The 21,768-nt window shown below is 35.8% G+C and overlaps 1 long non-coding RNA gene across 3 annotated transcripts in view; it reads right to left on the reverse strand.

The window, feature by feature from the left end:
- Nucleotides 1-17,266: 17,266 nt before the first annotated feature.
- LOC127059382 (uncharacterized) overlaps nucleotides 17,267-21,768 on the reverse strand; it is a 37,675-nt gene continuing 33,173 nt past the window's right edge. For all 3 annotated transcript variants that reach the window (XR_007777115.1, XR_007777114.1, XR_007777116.1), the window contains one exon: nucleotides 17,267-19,437. This is a non-coding gene — a long non-coding RNA (uncharacterized LOC127059382). The remainder of the gene's footprint in view (nucleotides 19,438-21,768) is intronic.

A 21,768-nucleotide genomic window follows, 5' to 3' on the forward strand; every position in this document is an offset into this window, starting at 1 on the left:
GAGATTAATAGACTTCCCAACAGGTAAAAGTGTCTATGAAAAAAAGGTGTGGGGGGAATTCCCCCCTGTATACATTCAAGAAAATGCACATTTGTGCAGCTTGCCAATCCACTTATGGAAGATCAGAATGTGAAAATAAGGACTATGTAATACAAAGACATGTTTATGTGTTTTATGTGTTCACACAAAAGAGTTCATAAACCAGACTCAGTACTGTGAGTATGGTACTATTTTTACAGATTTATTTTTTGATTTAAAGAAAGACTAGGTTTATCATGAGCAATAATAACTATTCATCTGGTATTCCTAGAACCACTTCAACATCAGATTCAGCAATAAAATTACCAGTTAGTCTTCAGATAAGAACACTTCTAAAGGAAATTACTATGATGTGTGTGTGTGTGTTTGTGCTTATCACTAATGTAAACATGATAAATGGTCTTGTAAAGGCCTGCCTTGAAATATGTAGTTATTGCTGTAAATGCAGCAAGTCAAGAAAATTGATTCATAAAATGATAGGTATCTTTGTTTCTTTCAGTTAACTAATCCTGGAAAATAAAATCAGTTTAGTCAGAATAAGAATACCTTTTCCATAACATAATGTGTATAGATTGGTTGAGATTTAAGTTATTTCCCCTGTATTACTCTTGATGAGTCATTATAAATATACATAGAAGAAAATAGCATTTTCTTGTCAATTTAAAAAAATTGAAATATGTGTTAGCAAACAACACTGACTGGCAGCGTTCTTTCATGAAGCAGAAAAAATTATAAGGTAGATCACAATAATTTAATTTTGAGGGTTTTTTGAGTATTCTGGCTGCAATTCAGAATAAGCATTGAATTAACAATCAGAAGAAAAGAAGAAGGAATATTATTTTTTGGACTAACATTATGGGAATCACTCATCATCATGGAAGGTCTTTGTTTGATTTTTCCCAGTGAATGTTGAAATCTTAGAAACTAGACAAAAACAATGCATATGTTTTTATTAGCCACAAAATTAACTGTGTCATCATTTTCATGATTGCTTGCAATTCTTTCAGAATGAAAACAAACTGTGCTCTCAATTTTTTTCCCGTCTTCTGAAAGAATAGAGTCATTAGCTTTCTGGGGCTCTGATTACAGAGAAATGTTTGTGTTGGCAAGACTTATGTCTAAGACAACATCACCACAACATTTTATCTCCTCACTGAGCTTCTTTTTACTCACTTCCATAGCCAATAGACAAGATTACTGAAAAATCATTCTGCATCTTTCCTTACATGAAGCCATTTCAGTTGGCAATGAAAAATATTCACTTTAGATACACTGGTATTTGTTGATAGTCATTTGTTGATAGATTCTCCTGGCTAATTTTAGAATTATCTTCTTGGTATGGGTTTTTTGCTTGTTTCTTTATAGATGTAACTTTCCCTTTCCTACTAAACAAAAATAGTTTTTCTGAAAGGTGGAAAACTACTTTCTGCATTTGGTGTAACTTTTAGCATTATGAAGTTTTGAGAAAAAAAAGAGGGAAAGGCAGCTGAAAAACTGGGGAAAAAAACCCCAAATAATCTAATGCCCATGTGATAAGAAATAAAAAAAATCAGAAATTTAGAATTAAAACCAAAAGATAGGTGTGTGGTACAAAGGAGTGTAAATTCTGATCCCTATTAAAAAATAACTGTGAGAAATATACATTTTTCCGTACAAGACAGATATATTTATTTTGACATAAACTCAAATGTGCTATAAAAGTTTTGCCTGATCTATCACATTTGGAAAAACTCAATACACAACATAATATTTCTGATTCAGATCATATTAATAGACTAATTATCTACTTCAGAAAATTAATTGGGATTTTCCCTGTAACTTTTTTTTTCTGAAGATGCTGGAATACACTGAGAGGCCCTGATTTACTTTAGACTTAGTAAAATTAGGTCCAACATTTTCATTGGCATAGAATATATACCTTTCATTCTAGGTTAAAATTCTACCAGTGGCCTTGAAGAGAAAGGTTTTAGGTGGAAACTGTTTTTGCCCTTGTGATTAAATTACCTTGAGAACCACATCTAGGTTTTTTCTGGAGGAGTGGAAAGAATGGAGAAAATTTTGACTTATCTTTGATTAACCCCAAGGACATCAATGACTTCATAAGTTGCTTTGCCCTTAATAATAATTTTTTGAACCCACATCTTACCTCTCCCATATTTATTATTTTCTGCCCTGATTACCTCTTATATTTCAGGCCAGATTTATCCATATTAAAGGACACACTAAAGAAGAATTCTTTCCAATGTTGAGATGGTTTCTTGCAGTCACCAGGATAACATAAAAAAATGTGCAGAATAGAAATGCTTTGTTGTTGTTATTATTATCATTGTTGTCATTATTCAATTGTTACACAAGATGAATGTACTAATTATTTTTTGAAGGCAGACATTCTCTCTTCTGAATTAAGTCATCCTTTCAATTATTATTGTATAAATAGAATATATTTATATCCTCTCCAGTTGCTAAAGAGCACAGACTGGGCACTGGTTTGTGTTTTGGAGAGATGCATTTTTATAAATACTTGAACCAGATTCTCACCTACATTATGTACTTTGCAACAGTTCATAAGCATGACTCATCCCATATGCTATGCACAGTCTCTTTGAGATACTTCTTAACAAACAACTCTATTTCACAAGGAAGGATTTGCAGGCAGGATTGTTATCTTTTGCTTAACAAATATATTTGATAGGGACAAGAAAATGAGTTTGGGAACGTTACTTCTTCATGGATCCCTCATCAGGTATATGCTATCTGTGATATTGGTTGCATCTCCTTAAGGTTGGTACTTCACTGAAAGAGGAAATAACAAAAGAATGAAGTTATATTACAAAAGAAATTTCATTTCTAGCAGCATTTCTCCCTATTTATATTAAAATATTACTGACTTCAGTCTCTAGAATAGTCTGGGGCAAGTACATGCTCTGTTTCAGAGCTGAAGATATTTTAATCAACATTATTTTTTTGTGAGGGAAAAACAAGAATGTAAAATGGGATCCATTTCTGTGTATCTTATTCTTGATACATTTGCATGTTTAAAAAATATTTTGTCCTCATTATGAAAGAAGACTTTCTCAGTCAGGGTCATTATTTATGGTTATAAATGATTCAATTAACATTAATGAACATTTTGCACAGTTTTTCCCAGTGAAACGTGTGTAGCCATGCTTTAGAGGATACTCAGCTCAGTAAGAAAAATGAGAAAAAAAAAAAAGAGAAGTGCATTCATTATAGTTGAAAGGATCATGACTTAGTCTACTAACCCATGACTTAGTCTACTCATCTGGTCATTCTTACACTGAGGGCATATCTCGAGGTTTAAATGGAAAGCACAGATATCTTAAAGAAAGCTAGATTTCTGACCTGTGGCCAAAGGTAGATATCAGACCTGTAAGGCCAACACTGATAGTCTGAAAGAAGTAAAGAAAAAGTCCTTATATCATTGGGTAAGCTCATTATCTATGAAACACTGCAAAATATTTGCTACCCTGTCCTAAAAATATGAGTCCCCCTCTGGTTGTGAGCAGGATGACAATGTGCCTGGATGTGCCTGGATGTCTCAGTATCAGTATATTCAGTAGATGTGTAACAAAAGCGATTCCCAGAAGAAATGATTGATGCTTTTTGTGCTACAGGAAGAAAATGATCTAATATTGGAGGCACAGATGATTTAAAGCCAGAATAGACACCTCAGTATTAGTCATAAATTTATTTTTCAATATTCAGGCCAATGTATTAGCAAACAACAAAATGTGGCTCACACACCTATAGGAACAGTTTTAATGAAGAATTTTATTCGAGCTTATTTCGTTACTGTTTTCTTGGTAGTGTGAACTGTGAATTAAGTTGAATACAAAAGGTTTTCACTGCACTGAATTACCTGTTTCACCTTGAAAAGCCACATGAAATGAAGCTCTTAAAGCCTTTTGAAAATGACCTTTTTCCTCAGCAATGATTTATCTTTCCCCTCGAAAATCCCTTTTACAAAAGGGAGTATGATTAAAGGAAGCCAAGCAGCACAAACACTTGGTGAAGATCCTGCTTATCTGGAACTCACTTGACAATGTATGTTTTGGGGGTCGGGAATGCTGCAGGTTCAAGGGATAATTCTGCCTTTCAAGCACTTCAATTTATTTCATGCCTGAGCACTGTCATTGTATGCAGACAAGATGAAACGCATCGTTGTGTAAAGAAATTGAAATGAAATCCTACTTGACCCAGCAGGATGGGGCATTATGTTTGACTCAGTAGTGATTCCTGGAATAATATCTAATTCCAGGAGGAAAATTTCTTGATATGGCCACCTGCTGTGAGAGTCTTTGTCCAGGGATCACAAGTTGTTCTGGGTGACTGGGCTCAGGACATGCCTAGAAGAAAGCGGCCAGCCTCCTGCTGGCATTTAGATCTCTTCATTTTCTGTATGCTGCCATTCAGTGGGAATGAGTGAATGAAGAGCGGGAAAAGCTGAAGCACTTCCACAGGAAGACACATGCTCCAGCAGAAATGAGAGCTAAAACCCATTTGACCCGCGTTTCTCAAGCAGTTTTCTTGAGAAGAGGGGAAATCTGAAATTAAGAGTCGTTGGTTTTTTACCTTGACAGGTGAATTTTAATTTTTTTTTAAACTCTTTTTTTTTTTTTTTTTTTATTGTCACACAGGCCAGTCACTGGGATGTCATTTCCCATTCAGACCGTGTGAAGTGCTTACTTTGAAAAGGCTACACACCACCAGATTAAATGAAATGGGAGCACTCCATGTCTCACAAGAGGGAATCGTGCAGACGGCTTTATTACTTCTGTCAGAGAACAAAGGTTTTCCCAGCATGCAGGGGATTATTAGGCCAGCAGCAAATAAACGGAATGCACAGTGTCAAAACTTCAAATATGACTAACAGAGATGAGAGGGGGGGAGAATCCATAATTGATTTGTCTGCTGCTACAGTATAAAAATACGATTATTCAGGTGTTACCACCTAGCTAGCTTCACTGTTAGAGTAGAATCTAATTTTGGTGAAAAATTACACAGTTTCCACTAATACAATTACCACAGAAATTGATAATTAACTCCTCCCTCAGACAGTCCATGTGTATAATATCAAAATATCTTTATATACATTAGAAATAAAATTTATTCAATATAGGGAAAAATATCAGCCTTTTCTTCCTTTACTATTTCTTTAAGATATCTTACATATTTGTTAGAAAACCCAGCTTTTTTTTTTTAATTGACTAAATGGCTTCTTCTTGTTTATGCATGCTAATAGAGGTAGCCTGCTCCTTTTTTCCTCTATTTCTTTTTCTCCTTTTAATAAGTTCTTAATGGGAAAATCCTGCTCTTATTCTCTTTCTTTTACCATTTCCTCTACCCTTAAATGTTATTACATTTGACAACTGGAGTGTAGGTCAAGGAATTTTCCTACATTCCTTTAGTCTGAGATGCCATAATTTCTGCATTGGCAGCTTTATACAGTGCAGCTGAGAGGATTGATTGCACAAATACTATCTATGCCATGGCATGAGTGAATTTCTGAATATCATGAACACTCTAGAAGGTCATATCTTGTAAAAAATGGACTGTAATCATAAACTCTACAATAAATTGGTAAAGAACTACAAAGTTGTGGAGGATGCTCTGACTGGCAGCATCCTACCTTTTTTACTGAAGTAAAAGCAGATCATGATTTAAAAAAACCAAGAAAAAACAGTTTTACTTAAAAGCTAGAGAGAGAAAAGCACCTGTGCCTAGTATTTATTTTTTTCATATTTATGAAATGCTTTATGTTGCATTCTTACACCAAAACTGGTGGGAGTACTCTAACTTTAACAGAATCCTGAATTTACCCTTTGATATTTCAGCTGCAGACACTGCACTTAGGAAACAGCAAAAAATTGCTGCACTCTGCTACTCAACTTCTGTGCCCCTCCCTTGCCCTATGCTATACTAGTTCATGTTTTCAGACTTTGTGCTGAAGCATGAGAAGTTAAGTACCAAAAAGGTAATAAGAGACAGCATAGGTTTAAAACAATTCTTTTTTAAAATGCCAAGAACAGTTTAGAGTCATGAATGCCTTAGGCCATGAAGCAATCCTAGAGCCCATAATGAAAAGAATTTGTCAGACTAAGACATGTCCATTTACATTAAAGGAGCCTCAATCACAGGCACAACATCCAACAGTTAGGACCAAATTCTGTTCTTGTTCAGATCAATAAGATTTTTGTCACCAACTTGAACAGCAGAAGGAACCAAATGCTTCAAGCAGTATTTTCAGTGCCAGTTTCCTGAGCTTTATGGCACAGCTTGGCACTGGCAATGAATTGTGTATCGATTATGTGGTCCTGCAATTAATTATCAGAACAATAAGATAAGCCAGGTTACAGCCTTGATCCAAAGTCAGGCTTTAGCGTGCTCCTAAAATATGACCAGCCATAACAAGAGGCATTTCTTATCACATAAGTCAAAAGCTAATATTTGACCTATCAGAATCAAAATGACACCTTGTATGTGGCACTGTGTTTTAATTTCCAGGGGAATATTCCCTGGAAATGCTGACTTGCCAACTGAAAAAAAAAAACCAAAAAACCAGCTTTTTTGTTAATCCTTTTGATACTTTATACAACACATATAATTCCTGTGTTTTCTAGCTTGTAAGATTTTACAGTTAGAAAAGGATAAAAATAATTTTAACAGTGGTAAGCTGTCTGTTAATGCATATATATTGCTGTAGAATACAGAGTACTAATCAAACTATTTACTTTTTTTTTTAGTACAAGCTTATGTCAAGGTAGCCTAACTATCCTGATTCTCTTTGGTATCTAATACAACAATTGACATAAACCGAGAATCTTACAGTGGAAGGAAAATATGGTAAAATCTTTTCTGTAGCTGTATTTTTGTTACAATTTCATGCATCCATTTCTTTTTTCTATCTATTCTTAGAGGGTGCCCTACTGTTAAAGGGATTTGACTACAAGAAGTAGTTTTTGAGAAAAATAGAGGATATATTTTAGTTTCATTCAGGTCTACTGCTACATGCATTTAACTACCTTGAAGTAATTGATGGTAGTAAAGAAGACAGAAAAAAATTGCAAGTCTTATATCAAGTTTGGAATTTCTATCCATTTTCTATTGGATAGATGATTTGAAAACAAAGCTTGAAATTAGAGAAATTATATAAAAATAGGACATCAGTTCATATCTAGCCAGGTGGATGAGAAAGAGAAGCTGATCCATGAGCAGGAAAATTGAGGGAAGTCTGGAGATGAGTTGCAATTTCATGATTTTTTCTGCATGAATATGCAGGTAGGGAGAGCTTGCTCCATCACTTCCAGTAATGACAATAGACAATATCTAAGCAGGAGTCAGAAAAACAAAAACAAATGGAGGAGAAAGGAGCTGGAGTGGGAAGTCCATTTCATATGGAAGCAAACAGTCTGAAAGACCTGAGATTGTAGAATTAGACCCTACTTCCCACAAACATGGACTAAAGCTTTTCTGTGGACCCTTCAGTAAATTATTTTCCTATATAAAGTTCTAATAGTAATGAGGAAGAGGAAGGGTATTTATCAGACACATGGTGTTGGCACAGAGTGATAGGGACTTCTTTTTCCTCCAAAAGCTGATTGGAGACTTCATATCCCTTAAGCAACTAGGGTGCCTGAATTAAAAAGATTCTAAAGTCCTATTCACCTAAGCATTCAGAATTCAGGCATGAATTTAATTTGAGAGTTCAAAATTGCCTTGCAGGAAAATGTTCTACCTGTTGGTAAAACCTGGTCCGGAGAGTTTGGGAACACAGTTGTCCTTGGATGTTCACTGACACTTATTGCCACTTAATATGATCAGTCACCTAGTTTCTGGGGAGTGGGGGGGAAAGGCATAAGCCTTTAATTTTGTCTGTACATCTCTATGTATAATTTTGGCACTATAAGAAGATAATTAATAAATACATCCCAGATCTTCCCAGGTGATTCAAATGCTTCAAATTACAGAGTGTGACTCAGAAACCCCAGAGTGTTTCAGATTTGAATGATTCCAGGGCTTCAGAGATATGCCATGTGCTTTGAAGCAAGATTAAAAAAGAAATGCTTAAAGCACCAGGAAATTTGAAAGGCATTGCTGCAAAATCCAACAGAAATGCTCACAGACCTGCTTCAGTGTGAGTGATGTCAGGTACAGAGGTGCAGGTGGCAAGGAAAAAAGATCCTGTCAGTTCTGAGTACTGCTGAATGACTGTAACAATAAAAATCTCAGCTGTGAAAGGAAGATGAACCCAGGGGACTTTTCCACAGCTTTGCTGGATGTTGCTACTATTGCCCATTTCCAGCTCAGTTGTGAGGCTGAGAGTGCATTCAAAAGATGCAAACACACGTGCACACGAGAGAAACATGTCAGGCCAAAACACAGAGCATCACAAGCAGGAGAGCAAGGCCTTTACTGAGAGCCACATCAGGCTAACAGCACTCACATTAATATGAGAACAGAAATGGGACTATGCTCTTCCTTGGCTCTGACTGATCAGGGTTGAAGTTTGCAGGTCGGTACATTTATACACACTCACTCTAAAGATTTACAGACCCTAGACCAGGCCTTAAGACATTCATATCCAACATTCATATCCAGACCCTCAGCCTTTTTTTTTATCCAGGGTCCAGCTCTGATGCTAAGCCTTTCTTAGCTCTGATTTCCTTCTTTTCCAACTCAACAGCTAGTCTAGTGTAAACTGCATTTCCAAATCACCAAACACACACAGACTGTATCACACATAAAATAGAGTTTAGCAAGAGGATAGGACAGAGTACAACAATTAGATGTAGGTCTTCAGCAGACAACGACACTGAAACACAGCTTACACAACTGGTGCATTTTGTCCTCCTTCCTCCCCATTTTCTCACACTTGCTTCTTCATAATCCAGCTTTTGCTCTCATTTATTGAACGTGTGAAAAAAATTTCTTAGTACAATTAAAAAGTTTTGCATCTCTCCAAAATCCCCTTAAAACACCTTATTATCAGGTAATATTCTCATGAAATCTATGATGATTTTGCTTTTCCATCTTGTAACCATGCTGTTCTGACTGAGCCTATCTGAGCTTGTGCTTGAGTGGCTCCCTCCACAGCCCAAAAATTTCATTGGTTCAAGTGACTTAGAATTTTTCCCTTTTGGTATTGTCTCCTTCCTGCTCTGCTTTTCATTAGCAAAGTGTAAGTTCTTTTACAGGAGGAAAAAAATCTTCCATGTTGGTAGAACCCCAAGGAAACTGACTATCCGGACTAAATTTGGCCTGTCAAATTTCCCTTTTGTTAAAATAGAAATCTCTCCCATGGAGGCCCAAGCTTTTTGTTTTGCTTTTGATAAACAGGCTGTCATGCCCTCTACACCAACAAAATAGGGCAAAACCTAAGTCCTAGGTTGTCTTCTTTCATATTGTCAAGTATTCTAAACATCAGTACCAAAACTCTGTATTTCAATTCAACCCCAAAATAATTGTTTTCTCTAAGTTACTCTCTTCCTCTCTTTTACCTGTTTGATAGAAGTTGGGTTCATATCATTGACCTGCCTTTAAATTCTAGTTAAAACTAGTGTGATTTATCTGATAGAATGACTCAAAGACTTACCAATAAGAAATCTGAATCAAAATTATTATATATAATTTTTAAGGGATTGAACTAAATAACCCTTCATGAACAGGTAGAATCTTAGCACTGCAGGAAGTTTCCTTCACATATAATTTCCACTGAGGAACCATTTCTCATCATATCCAGTTCATGAAAACTTCCCTGCAAAGGGAATTTGCAAAGGAAAGGGGCAGAAATTGCTATCAGCTTTAACTTTTGATGGGGTTTACTCACTTTTAGTACCAGAAGGATATGGCAGGAGGGCACTGGAAACTTGCTGTTTATAATTATCACCTGTCCCATGTCCATCATTAGGTACTGACAGCTACTGTTGACATGTGCAGCTAATGTGCAGCAAAAAGATAGCAAATGCAGCCTGAAAATGAGTGGAATGAGTGTTTTTTAAGATGACTGTTCAGAAGGACTACAATGAGAAGAAATCCTTAAAATTTTACTATTCAAAGACCTATGATATTTTTATCATTTCCTTAAAGTTTGAAATGTTCTGTGTTAAATTTTCTTGTTGTCTCTTTTCCTAAAATTTATGAAAAATTAAATTCCTTATCACAGTTTGCTTGTTCTTAAAAATCTACGGGTACAATAAAACATGCAACAATATTTTTTTATCTACAAGCACCAGGACTGATACGCTCCCTCGTATTTTTCATTATCAGATTTTTTTTTTTAAATTGCCTGGAAAATCTTAATGTTCCCATATCACACAAGAGCAAATGGATAGAATTCATGGTATATTCCAGTTGATTCAATTCCAGAAAGAGTCTTTACAGTCTCAGTGTATCTAAAAGCATTTTTCTTAAAGCATATTTTCAACACCTAAACAAGAAGCCACAACTTTACTTGGATGCATAAATCAAGCTTGTACTACAACATCTACATATGTATATGAATGCATCTATACTTGGTTCCTAGATGATTTTCCTGCAGAAGACAAGAAAATTTGGTGTTGGTAGGGTTGATATTATATTCAGGTGCATAAAAAGCTTTTATTGAAAGTAGGACTAATATTAAAACATTTTTAACACTGCCTGAAACATGCTCATATAGCATTGGCTGAGGAGATGGAAGAGGAAAAAGACCCTCAGTCCCTGAGAAAAGTAAAAAGTTGCACAGCTTTATGCATAGAACTGAGAGTGAGATCATTGCTGTGCACAAACCTGTAAGGAACTGTGGTGTTACAGGTGTAATATATTCAGCATATTAAGCAGCCTTCACACTTGAAAAAGAATATGTGTTCATGCAAACTCTGAGAGGGGTTCTTTAGGAGTTACAGTTTAAAAGTCTCAGAAGGTGTTTGTTCTCATGATGATGATTAGATTTTAATTAGCACAAGAGCAGTCCAACTCCCAAAGCCTCAATTACTTACCAGCTTGGACACTGGATGCTATTCATATCAACAAGATATAACTGGAAAACTGAATTCATGTTGAAACTAAAATTAATGTTCTCAAGCCCAATAAGTAATCACCCTTATTTCTAGCACTCTCAGAGGATATAGATATCCTTTGCAAAATGTTACTAGGCACAGAAACCTCCAAACCACAACAACCAACTCAAGTTTCTTTGCATATGTTGCTGGCTCTGTGTTAATTTCTAAAGAGTTCACTGCTTACCTCTATGAACTGCAGTCTATATAGCACAGCTGCGGTCTACAAAGCTTAGGCCCTAGAACAGAAAGACTGGGGATAATTCTGATTGTAACATGTGGGCAATGTCCTATTTCAGACGATGTTTGTCTACTTTTTGCAAATTTTTTCCAGCAATTCATTTTTTTATTTAATAATGTAAGTAGATAAACAGACGCTGAAATTATCACAGGGTAATTTAGGCTTGATTTGAAAAGGAACTTTTATAGTTATCTAGTTCAATCCTAAAGTGGTCAATAGGTTGCTTAGGACCACATCCTTGGAAAATGTCTAAGGATAGAAATTCCATAATCTCTTTGGTGAATCTAATTTCGAGATTAAATACCTTTGTAACTATTACCATTTAACCCCAGCCAGCAATCAAGTAACACACAGCTCCTCTCTCACTCCTCCACCACCAGAATTGGGAAAAGTCAGAAAAATATAAACTAGAAAACTGAGATAAAGACAGGTTAACAGGTAAAGCAAAAGCTGCATACTCAAGAAAAGCCAAGCAGGGAATTAATTCACCAGTTCCTCTGGATGTGCAGTATTTGGCCACCTCCAGGAAAGCTAAGTTCCATCACAAGCAATCATGACAAGTGATGGAAGATAAACTCCATAACTCCAAATCTCCCTGCTCTCTTTTGAGGTGGTGGACAGCCACAGGCACTCCTTGTGTGTAACTCACCATATAGCAGAAATTGTGTAGGCTAGAAGCATATAGGAACGTAATTTTCTGATTAAAATCAAGGTAAAATGAATTGTAAAGAAAATATTCACAAGATTAGTTGTGATCACCACATGAATATCAACTTTGTTAGTTTAATGGAAATTAATAGAATATACAGACAGTAACAACATGCACACAAGATGTAATTGCCACATCTTGTGATATTTTTAGAAACATTTAATTGCATTACTGTTTCTGGAGGCCCAAGTTTTACTTATCTGAAAAGAACTGGATTGAGATATTAAAGCATGCTTTAAACATTTTAAAAATATATAACCTAATTATTTTCAAGGATGGTTGTATTCTAGGTCATATAAATATGTTTTAGTGTTTCATCATCAGCTAAAAGAAGCTATGGTGTCAGCAGTAATGGTCTCAGGTATAGGCACATGGCTAGTTCTTGTTCATAAGAGGAAAATACCTTTTTGATGAATCAATGTGTTATGTTCTCAAAAATAGCTTGTTGGAGGGTCTTTGGATTTCCTAGTATCTCACTATCCCAGTTCATTTTACCTTATCAGAATCAGAGCTGTGAACATTTTATGGATGTTTTATAATAACTGTCTGAAGTGTATATTTATATATATCTGTATATGCATGCAAAAATATACATATACATATATATGTATGTGTGTATGTGTGTGTGTGTGTGTGTGTGTGTGTGTGGTGAATTTATCAAATGCTAACTAAAAGTTACCAGTTAATGGGATGATAAGAATCCCCGTTGATAAAGTAGAGGTGAGAAATTTCTTTTGACACATTATGTGGTTTGGGTTTTTTCCATTTGATAGATACCAAGACCTTTTAAAATTAAAATGTATACAGTCTTATATGTGTGTGCATAACAAAGTGTAACTATACAAATACTTTGGTTGAGAAGAAGGGAGCATCTAGAAATTAAGTGTAATCCAGACTTCAGAATAAAAGTAAGAAACAAAGAGATCATTCAATAATGACACAATTAGAATGTTTAAGTATTATTTTGTGCTGAACTAAAAGTAAGTTTAAATAATAATTTGGGGGGGGGGGTTAATGTTGTTTTTCTGTGAAGGGGATGACAGAAAAGGATCTTGGCTGAATATGAGTTCAGATGAGAAAAAAAGTCCTGCATGTCAGGCAAAGAACTAAACAAGAGAGGAACACTTGAAAACTACTACTACCCATGCCAAAAGAGAAACAGAAACGCCACAGCAGAATTTAAGGAACTTCACACAGTTTAAGAGGAATTAGAGCTTCCCTGCAGCCAACACAGGAATATTATTTTCAGAGCAGACTATCTTTCCAACGGGATATTACCTAATTGCCTCTGACAGAAAATTCACTGTGATAGACACAAAAAAAGCAAGGCTTGTGGTGTTCTAAGAACAAAAGATGGCTAAATTTTGAAAAAATAGGCTTGAAGCATTTCTCATTACTACTTAAATTATATGGAAGAGCCTTTTTTGAGTTGAAGATATCTAAAATATTTCCAAAGTGAACTTCTACCTTTCTAGAAGTTTTACAGTTGAGAATTAGATATATGAGTGTGCAGGTAGATGTGGATAGTACATAAGTATCTGTTAACAGTTAAATGCCTACACAGCCACTCACTGATTCCTCCTCTGCAGCAGAACAGGAGGACATAAGATGAAAAAGCTGGTGTGCTCAGAGTCAGGGATATTGCTTATCAACTACTGTTTTAAATGTAACAGACTTGATGTGAGGAAAATAATTTGTTGCAAATGAAAAGAGATCGCTATCATTTGGAACAGAAAGACAAACATCAAAATACCAGTCATCTCCCTCCTCCATGCTTAACTTGTGTCCTGCACTGCAGACCCCTGTACCTGCACCTCTAAGTAAGGCAAGGGAGTGTTGTATGGCCAGTACACAGCAGCTCCTCTTTGCTGTTCCTTCCTTCTCTTTTGCCCTGCTCCAGAGTGGGTCCTTTGCATTCTGCAGGAAATATTTTTTTTAGCATGGAACCATGGAACATGTCTTCTTTCTGCTTTATCTCTTAGACGTTCCCAGATCTTTGACATTCTGTTTTTTTTTTTTTTTGTTGTTGTTTTTTTTTCGCTTGTTTTGATTCTCGGGGTGTAGGGTTGGGGTTTTTTTCTGTTTTGTTGCTCTTGAGACTTTTTTCCCCTCAGTCTCTGCCTTTCTGGCATTTTCTTCCTTCTTAAAATTTGTTTTGCCAGGGCTGTTAACACATTTTGCGGATGGGCTCAGCTGTGACCAGCAGTGGATTAATTGCAGATCCATCTGTGTCCAGCACAGGGTAGCCCAGCCTTGCAGAAGTCATTCAGACAGACCACTGCCACCAAAACTTGCTACTTTGAGAAAATACACGCAATCCATATGAACTTGCTTTTCATCACCATCTTTGACAGATTCCTTAAAAGAGTTAATGGATCATTAGGGGTGTTTTCTCGGCAGACTAAAAATGACTCCTCACATAATTACAATCTTCCTTTTCACCTACTTTAGGAAATTGTTATTTCAGTTTCATAAACTGTATGCATGCATATTTACACTGGTCAAGCCCAGGGATGCCTGTGTAGAGGCTTCTGATTCACCTTCAGCTAACATCAACTCAAAGTGCTCTAAACCATACCATGCCAAGATGATATATCCACATAGATCAGTGCTGCAATGGTTGAAACTGTAATTGGGTTACTCACCTTAATCTTACCACATAACCACATTAACCCAACCTTATCACCAGGCATGGTGATAAAATCATAAAATAATTTAAATAACTTTTTTTCATTTTGTTTTCTTGGTAGTAGGGGTGTGCCAGTAAAATATAATGTTTTCTTTACTTGAGTGTAACCTTGAAACTTACTCAGTGATGCACCCAGTCTAGTGAAAGATATCCCTGCCCGTGGCAGGATGTTTGGGACTAGATGATCTTTAAAGCTCCCTTCCAAACCAAATTATTCTATGTTCTTTCTAAATCAGACCTGAGTTTTTGTAGGAATCCATGTAGACTTCTTGCTTACACTGCCTAGTAGTTCAAGCATCTTCAACTCTTGCCTTTACAATTAGAAGCATTTCAGTCAGTATTAAACATAGAACAGTGTGGTGCAGTTGTGTTTATTATGATAGAGACACATTGCTGATAATGTGTCTGAATAAGGCACATAGGTAACCAGTCTTTTTTTTTTCTTTTTTTTGCTAGATGTTTGCTTTACAGTACTAGATGGGAAATAACAGTTAGAAAGTAGTATAGTCTGATGATTAAGATGAAAATGTCCAAAAGGTTCAGCCCTACCTAGTAAAAAACCTTTCATTCTTTGACACAGTTGAAATGAGCTTTAGTGAAAGTGAGAGTAAGCTGATGGCACTACTTTTTTCTGTGGGGGCTTTTAGAATCAATCCCCACCTGTACTGAACTAGGCCAAATCTATAGACATTGAGGATATATTGCACATGTCATTTTCCCAAATGCATTTAAAATTAGGTTAACAAGGGGGAAGGGAGACTTGAATTTTCAAATTGTGAGACTCACTGTTGATGGATTGCATTACATCCTACTGCTTCACTTGTCATATTAAGTTTTTTTTTAATAGATAACATTAAGAAGACCTGGACAACACTTTAAAGCATTTAGATTAAATAGAATGAATAAATTAAATACCTCAAGGTATGTCTTCAAACTTTCAGTGACTTGATATAGAAGGATACTACCAGAAAGCAAATTATCACAAATGGAGACTTTTGGTAATAGTGAGGAGAGGAAAGAACTGTACACAAGACTGTGCACAAAAAAAACCTTTACATAATACTTATATCTCCACCCTAGGGGTCATTGACAGGAAGAGTTTTATCATTTTCCAAGTAATTGACAATGAATTCCCCCTGTTGTCTCTTCACTGAAACAGAGCCTCTGTTTTTGCAGCAGAAATGTGTTTCATGCACTTCAAAGACTGTTTGGTGCTGGATTTCAAATGTTATGCCTTGTCACTTTTGGTTTTTGGCAGGATACCTTTGGCAGAGTATACTCCATAAACGAGTCAGTGGAGTAGAGGGAGCACTGGAAGCATTAAATAGATTACGAGTATCTGGAGATGGCTCTGCATATAGTCTACATCTTTGTGCACAGATTTGGGGCAATATTGTGTAGGGAAATACACAAATAGGATGGATGATTCTGGCTTTACTTTGCACAGCTGAAGTCAATGTGATTGTGTTTAGATAGGAAGTTTGACAGAGTTGTAGATGCAAATATAAAACATGTAAAATTTAATCAGCTGATGTAAAATCCAATAAAAACAACAAAAAATCAGTCAGACTTCTGATAGGCCTTAGAAATCCTTTATACTGCAATCAATTTGTCAGTGCTTGTATGGCCTTAAGCTTTAGACAAATTGCTATTTTTTCACTTAAAATAACTCTGGTTATTAAGACCATGATTCCTGATATATATAAAATTTATTTCTTATGTGTTGAAAGTATATTAATGTTGGTGACAAAGATATAAAATCCCACTTCCCAGACAATGGCCATCAGTCTTCTTTCTGTGAAGCTGAAGGGTCTCTTGCCTATGACCACTACCACAGCTACGTTATGAAAGACAGATGAAATGCCATGGGGAAAACACAGCCCCCACATTTCCCATTCTCCCCACTGTGGAGCTGGCTCTTCTCACTACAGGGGTTGTCTTTATGGCATGGCTACTAACCACAAGGATGCAGAAGTTGATCATCAAGACAGATTTCCTGCCAAGCAAGAGAGCAGTGTATGTAACCAGCACACCAGAAAATAATATGTGACCGTGGAGTTTATAAGGAGAGAAATTTAACATAAATCTGACCCAAGGCACCATAGCAAAATTTGACTAGGCATTCAGATCCAAACTGTGCAAATAACATCTCTTGGGAGTCACAGGTGTGGAAATTGTATGCCATTTCTGCACTATGGGATGTAATTGGATTATTATAGTACAGCACTGTGCATATCAACTGTTATTTGTTTTATTCTTTTATTCAAACTTAGGCCAGTGTATTGGAAAATTTGCAGTTCAGCAGAAGGAACTCAAGGAAAATTATTTTCTTTATCACACGAAAATTAGTGTGAGAGTCATACTTTACAGAAATTCTCTCAAACAGATGATGCTTTTTGACAGCAATTTAGTTTAAATTTTTGTTTATTATTTGTTTCTATGTACCATACACACAGGTAATCATATAATTGCCTTACATGCCAACCCACATTATTCTGTTTTATTAAGCAGTTAATGCCATTACAAATCTGGTAGTATACTTCATACATATATATATGTGTGTGTGTGTGTGTGTGTGTGTGTATGTGTTTATAAGGAGCTGGTTATAACCAGCAAAGAAAGCAGAAAAAAAAGAGATAGAAAATACTTCACGTTACCTAAGAAATTCAGTTGTGGTCGCACACTGGTTTATGAATGAATAGAAAGCTTATTTGTTTAATTTGTTAGTAAGAATGTTTCAATAATTTAATGTAAGGAAAATGGCTAAACGGTTGTTGAAATGGGTGTATCATAAAAACAGAATATGGGGAAGAAACCATAATAGATAGTCAGGTTTCACCCATTCTATATGAGAGCTCTACCAGCTTGCTACATGCTGCTTTTTGCCTAACAAGTACTCAGAAAAGTGAGACAGTGCAAAGAGATATAATAAATGTACTACCATATTGCAGATATACTTTATTTAGAACATTATTCTGAGAAAAGGAAAAAAAAAAAGAGGAAAAGGAAATGTGACTTCTTATGTCCATTAGGGAGAGAAAGAATGGATCTCAACCCATCTCCTGTGCCTCCCTAGGAAATATTCTAATCACTGAACTTTTCATTATATATATATGTGATATCCTTTAGTTAGAAAAAATGAACAGAGGAATGCCTAGCAGGGAATATGAGTAAGAGAGAATATTTAGCTGCATATACCTTTAAAGAGGCATTCCCTGAAGCAAATATTTCTTGGTCCAGAGAATTTTTGCTGAGAGAAACCAAGCAAAAAGGAAAAAAAATTAAAAGTCCAGCCTCTAGAGAAAATATGTAGTACCAAAGATGATGGGTTTCCTGAGCAACCTTAACTGGATAATAATGTCTTTTGAAGATGTACACTTTTCAGTCCCTGCATGGTCAAATTGATAGAATATGAAGCAAATTCACATGAGGTCAAGGAATGATCTGGACTTCATATCCATGTTCCTCAGACCAGCCTCAGAGCCAGTGCTGGCCTGGGTTTGATCAAAAGTATGCCTGAAACATTTCTGCAGAAGTACTCTAGCATTAAGGTATAGGGTTGAATGAGCTTTCCAGATGATACTTAATGATACCACAGATATCTTCTTGTGATTCGTAACTGCTCTTCTTCAGCTTCAGAATCTTGTAGGGCAGAGGTGCAGGGTTAGAGCTTCTGAAAAGGTGCTTCCTTTGAGGACATCAAGGAAGTTTCTTTTAGTGTTGCAAAGTGTGCCGGCTGCTGTGCCCCTTTGTGGCTGCTAATGAGAAATCTGAAATGCAGCTTGTAAATCTGATGAGTTTTTAATTAAAAAAGCAAACAAAAAACCAAACCAAAAAAACCCAAAAATCTCAAGCCAAAACCAAAAACCACAGTTTAAAGTATTAGAGTTTGGAGCTGTTAAGGGAGGACAGGTTTTTTTAGTGACTTTATCAGCTCCCTAAGATAACCCCCTAAAAACTATCAGAAAGTACCAATGGGTGTTAGAGTTCTTGAGATGACAATCTCCATACAGAGAATAAAGAAGCTGCCTCAATAATAAAAAAATTCCTTGTTTAGTCAAGTTGTTTTATATTCCATCTGGAAGGTAGTCAGTGGTGAAACTGCCACTTGTATTATCCTAGAGATGCTATTATGTGTTACACATTAAAAAGATAGATAAAAGATACACATAAAAAGACACAAGATACACTTGGGTTTATAATGCCATACAGACTTAATCTTAGGTGCCAAGAATTTTGTCATGGGAACCAGACAAATCAGGGTAATAATGATAACCAGGGAAAGGATAATAAAAATAAAAACTGAGTTCAGAAGACATTTGAACACATCGCTGATGACTTGTGCTTGGCAATGGCAGAGCAAGCTTGTATCATGTTCCTATTGGCTCTGATGGGTGTTTAAAATGATGAGTAGCACTTTTACAATGAAAAAAGAACCATCAGTTTCTAAAATAGCACATAAATAAAATTTAGATTCCTGAATTGTGGGTCACAGTCTTAAGCACCCCAGAAGAGCAGCCATCTAGTCTTTACTAATGTAAATGTTTGTGATAAAGTTTCTCATTTTTAGATCTCAGTAATGACAGAGCTGAGCAAGGGGCCATCTCTCTGAATCCAGATGCCTAGGCATTGTTCTCTCCTTGTAATCCATGAGGCTTGATGTTTTGCATGCTCACTAAAGTGATTAACATCCAAACAGAACCTAGAGATAAATACTTTTTAGTAAAAATTTTTAAAAAACAACAACAACAAAAAAAACCCAAACCAAAAACCAACCAAACAAAAAAAACCCCAAAAAAACAAACAAACAAACCAAAACCAAAACAAAACAAAAAAAACCCAAAACAAAACAAAATCAAAACCAGAGCAATATGTCCAATCTAGAGAAAATCTAGCCTAGAGAAAATCTTCCACAGATCAGGAAAATAAGAAGTTTTCTAAACTCTAGTAAAGGGGATACTTAGAAAGGGTTATTTGCAATTCTTCTTGTTAAACTACAAGAAATTAATTCTATGATGAGAGAATGGAGGGAAGAAACATGAATTTTTTCGGATGGTGAACATTTGTCTTTATTGTCTGATTGCCATTTCTATGGGTTTTTCTGTTCTCTTCATTTTTGTCAAAATAATATTGAATTCTATTTAATACAGCACTTAAGCATAAGAACTATCTGCATGTCCTACCCTAGCTTCCATTCCTAGCTATCCTAGCTTCCACTCTCTTTATGCCACTTTCTGCTCAGAACAGAGAAATGGATTTGAATTTGTTCATATGGAAAAGGGAGATGGGTTACCATTCTTGAAATAGCTGCCTCATTGACTGGCCCATTGTATAAAGTACCTTTATTCAACATCTGTTGCTTTAAAAAACTTGGTTGAAAATAAACAAAACAGGACAAGCAAAGGATGAGTCTTGAACATTGTTTAAACATTTCTTTGGACAGCTAGTCAAGGGAAAATAAATTTAAGACTCTTCAATAATTCACCAGGTGACCAGTTTTTTGGTAGGTCTGTAATTAGAAGCGTTGTGGTGTCATTTTGAGATCCTAAGAGATCCTTGATATGTTAAACAGACCCACTAGCAGTGTGAGACATCAAGGACTTCTTTGCTAAATATTCTTAAAAGTTAAAAATTCAAATTCTAGGTTAAACCCAGTTCCAAAATGGAAGGAAATGAAAGGTTTGAAAAGTAAGTTCCCAATATGTGACAGGGGAAGCCTTTTTTGAAGCTTAGAGAGCTGAATGCATTTCAATGTTATCAAATGTAGCCAAATTTTAAATAACAAGAAAATAGCAATAAAAACATGGCAAATCAAGATTTCTACCTAACCAAGCTTCCTATTTGCTGCTTAGCTAAGTAGGGTAATGCAGTAACCACACCTTACATTTGAAGCTATTCTACTTCCAATTTTCTACAATGCCACTGGCATTAATCAATTGCATGGTTAAAATCATTGGGGAAAACAAATTAAATAGTACTTTAAATTGAAGTCAAATGTACAATTTATGCATTACACATCTTTTGCTATAACTTTTACACCCAGGTTTATCTGAGGCTGCATTTCAGTGAAAATTGATACCATTTTTATGGGTATGTAAAACCATTATCAGTTTAAAAAATATTTTCATAGCAGTGACGCAAAAACATTAGGCTATACTTCTTCTTAGCTATCTAATATTGTTGGTGGTCTAGACACCTGATCTCAATTTGAGTCTTTTTAGGTTTGAATTTTCTGTGATTGCCTTATTCTTTGTTTAGCCCACCGGCATGGATAATCAGGATTTTCCAGTGCTAGAAATGTATGTACCAACAGAGAAAACTTGCCCTTATTGTTAAAGACAAGAAATAAGGATTCTTATTCTCTGAAGACTAGCAAGGGTTTTAATTAAATTCTCCCTTAAAAAAGCAAAATCCCCTCAAACTAAATTACTATGGTGCAAAAGGTAATCACAGGTTGTGGTTCTGTGTTCTCTACATATGCATCCACAGTAATGATGTAAGAGCTTCACATGTGTATTAATCATAACAATGCAGTCTGAGGAACTGGAGATCATCTTCAGCAGCCAAGGAATGAGTAATGCCATGAACTGCTGTCCCTACCTGGGTAATCTAAAAAATATAAGAAACTTGATTTGAGGAGGACTGCAATTAAAATTTCTCCCACTGAGAAAGAATGAGGATTGTTGTCTGTGCCACAGCTGAGCAAGAATGATGGCTTCACTTTTCAGATCCTGCCATCAACTTCTGCTTAGAAGTAGGAATCCATCAGTAGTTATTATAAATCAAATGCTGCCCAAACCGCATGTGAAACACTGTCTCTGTTGTACCTGAACTCAATTTTTTGATGTGTTTCCTATCATTGATCAAATATGATGCCTGTGGAAAAGTGCAGTGGAAAAATTTTGACTCATCTTTTGCTTGTCCTGTTTTGTTTATTTTCAACCAAGTTTTTTAAAGCAACAGATGTTGAATAAAGGTACTTTATACAATGAGCCTGTCAATGAGGCAGCAATTTCAAGAATAGTAGTCCATG

The sequence above is a fragment of the Serinus canaria genome, chromosome 3 (assembly GCF_022539315.1).
Source record: "Serinus canaria isolate serCan28SL12 chromosome 3, serCan2020, whole genome shotgun sequence".
NCBI classification, from domain to species: Eukaryota; Metazoa; Chordata; class Aves; order Passeriformes; family Fringillidae; genus Serinus; species Serinus canaria.